This window comes from Neovison vison, chromosome 6, assembly GCF_020171115.1.
Source record: "Neovison vison isolate M4711 chromosome 6, ASM_NN_V1, whole genome shotgun sequence".
NCBI classification, from domain to species: Eukaryota; Metazoa; Chordata; class Mammalia; order Carnivora; family Mustelidae; genus Neogale; species Neogale vison.
Genome location: NC_058096.1, coordinates 210,883,061 through 210,891,527, shown reverse-complemented (window position 1 = coordinate 210,891,527; position 8,467 = coordinate 210,883,061).

Genomic DNA, 8,467 nt, shown 5'->3' with positions numbered 1-8,467 from the left:
ACCCCAACCTCCCACCCCCCCACCACTTCAAACCCCTCAGATTGTTTTTCAGAGTCCATAGTCTCTCATGGTTCACCTCCCCTTCCAATTTACCCAAATTCCCTTCTCCTCTCTAACGCCCCTTGTCATCCATGCAAGGATGGATGCTCCTTGTTATGCTCCACAAATAAGTGAAACCATATGACAATTGACTCTCTCTGCTTGACTTATTTCACTCAGCATAATCTCTACAAGAAAGCAACACACTTGCAAAAACAATTTGTATATCAGAAGTAAATGGGTAACAAAGCCAAAAATATATTCAGCCAGAGATTAGGCTGAATTTTTATTGTGTTTTGATTGTATTCTTGTAAGAAATAATGGCATTCTTTATTATTATTATTATTATTATTATTATTATTTGGCATGCGGTAAGAATTTATTTTATTTGTTTTTTATTTTTTTTATTTTTTCAGCATAACAGTATTCTTTTTTTTTTTAAAGTCATTCTCTTTATTTTCTCTAACAATCATACAGTTCTGATTTTTTCCCAATTTATTTATTTTCAGAAAAACAGTATTCATTATTTTTTCACCACACCATAACAGTATTCATTTTTTTAAATTATTTTTTATTTATTGGCAGCATAACAGTATTCATTATTTTTGTACCACACCCAGTGCTCCATGCAATTCGTGCCCTTCACAATACCCACCACCTGGTACCCCAACCTCCCACCTCCCCACCCCTTCAAAACACTCAGATTGTTTTTCAGAGTCCGTAGTCTCATGGTTCACCTCCCCTTCCAATTTCCTTCAACTCCCTTCTCCTCTCCATCTCCCCTTGTCCTCCATGCTATTTGTTATACTCCACAAATAAGTGAAACCATATGATAACTGACTCTCTCTGCTTGACATATTTCACTCAGCATAATCTCTTCCAGTCCTGTCCAAGTTGCTAAAAAAGTTGGGTGTTCATCCTTTCTGATGGAGGCGTAATGCTCCATGGTGTATATGGACCACATCTTCCTTATCCATTCGTCCGTTGAAGGGCATCTTGGTTCTTTCAATGTGTTTTTTTTTTGTTTGTTTGTTTTTCAATTTTTTCCAATTTATTTATTTTCAGAAAAACATTATTCATTATTTTTTCACCACACCCAGTGCTCCATGCAAGCCGTGCCCTCTATAATACCCACCACCTGGTACCCCAACCTCCCACACCCCTGCCACTTCAAACGCCCCAATGTAGTTTTAATTTGAATCTCCCTGAGGGCTAGAGATGATTAACATTTTTTCATGTCTCTGATAGCCATTTGTATGTTTTCATTGGAGAAGTGTCTTCATATTTTCTTCCCATTTTTTGATATGATAGTCTGTTTTGTGTGTGTTGAGTTTGAGGAGTTCTTTATAGATCTTGGATATCAACCTTTTGTCTGTACTGTCATTTGCAAATATCTTCTCCCATTCAATGGGTTGCCTCTTTGTTTTTTTGACTGTTTCCTTTGCTGTGCAGAAGCTTTTGATTTTGATGAAGTCCCAGAAGTTTATTTTCGCTTTTATTTCCTTTGTCTTTGGAGATATATCTTGAAAGAAGTTGCTGTGGCTGATATCGAAGAGATTACTGCCTATGTTCTCCTCTAGGATTCTGATGGATTCCTGTCTCACGTTGAGGTCTTTTATCCATTTTGAGTTTATCTATGTGTACTGTGTAAGAGAATGGTCGAATTTCATTCTTCTACATATAGCTGTCCAGTTTTCCCAGCACCATTTATTGAAGAGACTGTCTTTTTTCCACTGTATATTTTTTCTGTTTTGTCGAAGATTAATTGTCCATAGAGTTCAGCGTCCATATCTGGGCTCTCTACTCTGTTCCACTGGTTTATGTGTCTGTTTTTATGCCAGGACCATGCTGTCCCGGTGATCACAGCTTTGTAGTAAAGCTTGTAGTAAATCTTGTAGTAACGTGATGACTCCAGTTTTATTTTTGTTTTTCAACATTTCCTTAGCAATTCAGGGTCTTGCTAATTTTGGCCATTCTAACTGGTGTAAGGTGATACCACAATGTGGTTTTCATTTGATTCTCCCTTATGGCTAGTGATGATGAACATTTTTTCATGTGTCTCATAGCCATTTTTATGCCTTTATTGGCGAAGTGTCTGTCCATATCTTCTGCCCATTTTTGATATGATTGCCTGTTTCGTGTGTGTTGAATTTGAGGAGTTCATTAGAAATCCTGGATATCAACCTTTTTTCTGTACTGTCATTTGCAAATATCTTCTCCCATTCTGAGGGTTGTCTTTTTGTTTTCTCTACTGTTTCCTTTGCTGTGCAGAAGCTTTTGATTTTGATGAAGTCCCAAAAGTTCATCTTCGCTTTTGTTTCCTTTGCCTTTGGAGACATATCCTGAAAGAAGTTGCTGTGGCTGATATCGAAGAGATTACTGCCTATGTTCTCCTCTAGGACTCTGATGGATTCCTGTCTCACCTTGAGGACCTTTATCCATTTTGAGTTTATCTTTGTTTACGGTGTAAGAGAATGGTCGAGTTTCATTTTTCTACATATAGCTGCCCAGTTTTCCCAGTACCATTTATTGAAGAGACTGTCTTTTTTCCACTGCATATTTTTTTCTTGTTTTTTCGAACATCAGTTGCCAATAGAGTTGATGGTCCATATCTGGGCTCTCTAATCTGTTCCAGGGGTCTATGTGCCTGTTTATAAGCCAGTATCATGCTGTCTTGGTGACCACAGCTTTAAAATGAAGCTTGAAATCAGGTAACGTGATGACCCCGTGTTATTTTTGTTTTTCAACATTTCCTTAGCAATTCAGGGTCTCTTCTGATTCCATACAAATTTTTGGATTATTTGATCCAGCTCTTTGAAAAATACCGGCAGAATTTTGATTGGAATGTCATTAAAATTATAGATTGCTCTAGGCAGTAGAGACATTTTAACAATATTTATTCTTCTAATCCAAGAGCATGGAAAGGTCTTCCATCTTTTTGTGTCTTCTTCAATTTCTTTCATGAGTGTTCTGTAGTTGTCGAGTACAGTTCCTTTACCTTTTTGATTAGGTTTATTCCCAGGTATCTTATGGTTCTTGGTGCTATAGTAAATGGAATCGATTCTCCAATTTCCCTTTCTGTATTTTCATTGTTAATGTATAAGAAAGCCACTGATTTCTGTACATTGACTTTATATACTGCCATGTTACTGAATTGCTGTATGAGTTCTAGTAGTTTAGGGTTGAAGTGTTTTGGGCTTTCCATATAAAGAATCATCTCATCTGCGAAGAGAGAGAGTTTGACTTCTTCATTGCCAGTCTGGATACCTTTTGTTTCCCCTTGCTGTCTGCTTGCTCTTGCTAGGACTTCTAATACTATGTTGAACAAGAGTGGTGAGAGTGGGCATCCTTGTCATGTTCCTGATCTCAACGGGAAGGCTGCAAGCTTTTTCCCATTAAGGATGTATTTGCTGTGGGTCTTTCATAGATAAATTTGATGAAGTTCAGGAATGTTCCCTCTATCCCTATACTTTGAAGTGTTTTTTTGTTGTTGTTTTTTGTTTTTTTTGAGATAGTAATTCTTTTTTTTTCTTTTTTTTTCAATTTATTTATTTTCAGAAAAACAGTATTCATTATTTTTTCACCACACCCAGTGCTCCATGCAAGCTTTTTCTGCGTCTATTTAGAAGGCCATTTGGTTTTTCTCCCTTTTCTTATTAATTTGTTGTATCCCATTGATTGATTTGCAAATGTTGAACCATCCCTGTAGCCCAGGAATGAATCCCACCTGATCATGGTGGATAATCTTTTTAATGTGCTGTTGGATCCTGTTGGCTAGGATCTTGTTGAGAATCTTAGCATCCATATTCATCAGGGATATTGGTATGAAATTCTCCTTTCTGGTTGGGTCTTTGCCTGGTTTGGGGATCAGGGTAATGCTGGTTAGAAAGAGTCTGGAAGTTTTCCTTCTGCTTCAAGATTTTGAAACGGATTCAGGAGAACAGGTATTATTTCTTCTTTGAAAGTATGGTACAATACCCCAGGGAATCCATCAGGTCCTGGGCTTTTGTATTTTGGAAGGTTGTATTATTTTCCCCAATTTATTTATTTTCAGAAAAACAGTATTCATTATTTTTTCACCACACCCAGTGCTCCATGCAAGCTGTGCCCTCTATAATACCCACCACCTGGTACCCCAACCTCCCACCCCCCCGCCACTTCAAACCCCTCAGACTGTTTTTCAGAGTCCATAGTCTCTCATGGTTCACCTCCCCCTCCAATTTACGCAAATTCCCTACTACTCTCTAACACCCCTTGTCCTCCATGCTATTGGCTAGGCTCCACAAATGACTGAAACCATATGATAATTGACTCTCTCTGCTTGACTGATTTCACTCAGCATAATCTCTTCCAGTCCCGTCCATGTTGCTACAAAAGTTGGATATTCGTCCTTTCTGATGGAGGCATAATACTCCATAGTGTATATGGACCACATCTTCCTTATCCATTCATCCGTTGAAGGGCATCTTGGTTCTTTCCATAGTTTGGCGACTGTGGCCATTGCTGCTATAAACATTGGGGTACAGATGGCCCTTCTTTTCACGACATCTGTGTCTTTGGGGTAAATACCCAGGAGTGCAATTGCAGGGTCGTAGGGAAGCTCTATTTTTAATTTCTTGAGGAATCTCCACACTGTTCTCCAAAGAGGCTGCACCAACTTGCATTCCCACCAACAGTGTAAGAGGGTTCCCCTTTCTCCACATCCTCTCCAACACATGTTGTTTCCTGTTTTGTTAATTTTGGCCATTCTAACTGGTGTAAGGTGATATCTCAATGTGGTTTTAATTTGAATCTCCCTGAGGGCTAATGATGATGAGCATCTTTTCATGTGTCTGACAGCCATTTGTATTTCTTGATTGGAGAAGTGTCTGTTCATAAATCTGTCCATTTTTTGATGTGTTTGTCTGTTTCATGTGGGTTGAGTTTGAGGAGTTCTTGGAGGAGTTTTTGGAAGGTTTTGGATCACTTCTGCAATCTTGTTACTAGATATTGGTCTCTTCAGGTTGTGCATTTCTTCCAGGTTCAGTTTTCGGAATTTATAGTTTTCCAGGAATGCATCCATTTCCTCTTGGTTGCTTAGCTTATTGGTATCTAAATGTTGATAATATCTTCTGATGATTGTTTCTACTTCCTTGGTGTTAGTTGTGATCTTTCCCTTTTCATTCATAATTTTATTGATTTGGGTTTCTCTCTTTTCTTTTGGATTACTGTGGCCAATGTTTTATCGATCTTAGTGATTCCTTAAAAAAAAAAAACAGTTTCATTGCTACGTTTCACTGATTTCATTTCATTGATACATTCTACTGTATCTCTGGTTTCTACCTCATTGATCTCAGCTCTAATCTTGATGATGTCGCTTCTTATGTGTGGAGTTGGTTTGATTTCTTGATTTTTCCAGTTCTTTAAGGTGTAGAGACAGCAGCTGTGTTCTGAATTTTTCAGTTTTTTGAGGGAGGCTTGGATGGCTATGTATTCCCCCCCCCAGGAACGACTTTGCTGTATCCCATAGGTTTTGGAACAAAGTGTCTTCATTCTCATTGGTTTCCATGAATTGTTTCAGTTCTTCTTTGATCTCCTGGTTGATCCAAGCATTCTTTTTTTTTCCCCAATTTATTTATTTTCAGAAAAACAGTATTCATTATTTTTTCACCACACCCAGTGCTCCATGCAAGCTGTGCCCTCTATAATACCCACCACCTGGTACCCCAACCTCCCACCCCCCCGCCACTTCAAACCCCTCAGACTGTTTTTCAGAGTCCATAGTCTCTCATGGTTCACCTCCCCTTCCAATTTACCCAAATTCCCTACTACTCTCTAACGCCCCTTGCCCTCCATGCTATTGGTTATGCTCCACAAATGAGTGAAACCATATGATAATTGACTCTCTCTGCTTGACTGATTTCACTCAGCATAATCTCTTCCAGTCCCGTCCATGTTGCTACAAAAGTTGGATATTCGTCCTTTCTGGTGGAGGCATAATACTCCATAGTGTATATGGACCACATCTTCCTTATCCATTCATCCGTTGAAGGGCATCTTGGTTCTTTCCATAGTTTGGCGACTGTGGCCACTGCTGCTATAAACATTGGGGTACAGATGGCCCTTCTTTTCACGACATCTGTATATTTGGGGTAAATACCCAGGAGTGCAATTGCAGGGTCGTAGGGAAGCTCTATTTTTAATTTCTTGAGGAATCTCCACACTGTTCTCCAAAGAGGCTGCACCAACTTGCATTCCCACCAACAGTGGAAGAGGGTTCCCCTTTCTCCACATCCTCTCCAACACATGTTGTTTCCTGTTTTGTTAATTTTGGCCATTCTAACTGGTGTAAGGTGATATCTCAATGCGGTTTTAATTTGAATCTCCCTGAGGGCTAATGATGATGAGCATTTTTTCATGTGTCTGATAGCCATTTGTATGTCTTGATTGGAGAAGTGTCTGTTCATATCTTCTGCCCATTTTTTGATGTGTTTGTCTGTTTCCTGTGGGTTGAGTTTGAGGAGTTCATTATAGATCCTGGATATCAACCTTTTGTCTGTACTGTCATTTGCAAATATCTTCTCCCATTCCGTGGGTTGCCTCTTTGTTTTTTTGACTGTTTCCTTTGCTGTGCAGAAGCTTTTGATTTTGATGAAGTCCCAGAAGTTTATTTTCGCTTTTGTTTCCTTTGCCTTTGGAGACGTATCTTAAAAGAAGTTGCTGTGGCTGATATCAAAGAGATTACTGCCTAAGTTCTCCTCTAAGATTCTGATAGATTCCTGTCTCACGTTGAGGTCTTTTATCCATTTTGAGTTGATCTTTGTGTACGGTGTAAGAGAATGGTCGAGTTTCATTCTTCTACATATAGCTGTCCAGTTTTCCCAGCACCATTTATTGAAGAGACTGTCTTTTTTCCACTGTATATTTTTTCCTGTTTTGTCGAAGATTAATTGACCATAGAGTTGAGGGTCCATATCAGGGCTCTCTACTCTGTTCCACTGGTCTATGTGTCTGTTTTTATGCCAGTACCATGCTGTCTTGGTGATCACAGCTTTGTAATAAAGCTTGAAATCAGGTAAGGTGATGCCGCCAGCTTTATTTTTGTTTTTCAACATTTCCTTAGCGATTCGGGGTCTCTTCTGATTCCATACAAATTTTAGGATTATTTGCTCCAGCTCTTTGAAGAATGCCGGTGGAATTTTGATCGGAATGGCGTTAAAAGTATAGATTGCTCTAGGCAGTATAGACATTTTAACAATGTTTATTCTTCCGATCCAAGAGCATGGAATGGTCTTCCATCTTTTTGTGTCTTCTTCAATTTCTTTCATGAGTGTTCTATAGTTCCTCAAGTATAGATCCTTTACCTCTTTAGTTAGGTTTATTCCCAGGTATCTTATGGTTCTTGGTGCTATAGTAAATGGAATCGATTCTCTAATTTCCCTTTCTGTATTTTCATTGTTAGTGTATAAGAAAGCCACTGATTTCTGCACATTGACTTTGTATCCGGCCACGCTGCTGAATTGCTGTATGAGTTCTAGTAGTTTGGGGGTGGAGTCTTTTGGGTTTTCCATATAAAGAATCATGTCATCTGCGAAGAGAGAGAGTTTGACTTTTTCATTACCAATTTGGATACCTTTTATTTCTCTCTGTTGTCTGATAGCAGTTGCTAGGACTTCTAATACTATGTTGAACAAGAGTGGTGAAAGTGGGCATCCTTGTCTTGTTCCTGATCTCAACGGGAAGGCTGCAAGCTTTTTCCCATTGAGGATGATATTTGCTGTGAGTCTTTCATAGATAGATTGGATGAGGTTCAGGAATGTTCCCTCTTTGCCTATACTTTGAAGCGTTTTAATCAGGAACGGATGTTGGATTTTGTCAAATGCTTTTTCTGCATCAGTTGAGAGGACCATGTGGTTCTTCTCTCTTCTCATATTAATTTGTTGTATCACATTGATTGATTTGCGAATGTTGAACCATCCTTGAAGCCCAAGGATGATCCCACCTGATCATGGTGGATAACCTTTTTAATGTGTTGTTGGATCCTGTTGGCTAGGATCTTGTTGAGAATCTTAGCATCCATATTCATCAGTGATATTGGTCTGAAATTCTCCTTTTTGGTATGGTCCTTGCCTGGTTTGGGGATCAGGGTAATGCTGTCTTCATAGAAAGAGTCTGGAAGTTTTCCTTCTGCTTCAATTTTTTGAAACAGCTTCAGGAAAATAGGTGTTATTTCTTCTTGGAAGGTTTGGTAGAATTCCCCAGGGAATCCGTCAGGTCCTGGGCTCTTGTTTTTTGGGAGATTTTTGATCACTGCTTCAATCTCGTTATTAGATATCGGTCTATTCAGGTTGTCGATTTCTTCCTGGTTCAATTTTGGTAGTTTATATTTTTCCAGGAATGCATCCATTTCATCTAGGTTGCTAAGCTTATTGGCATATAACTGTTCGTA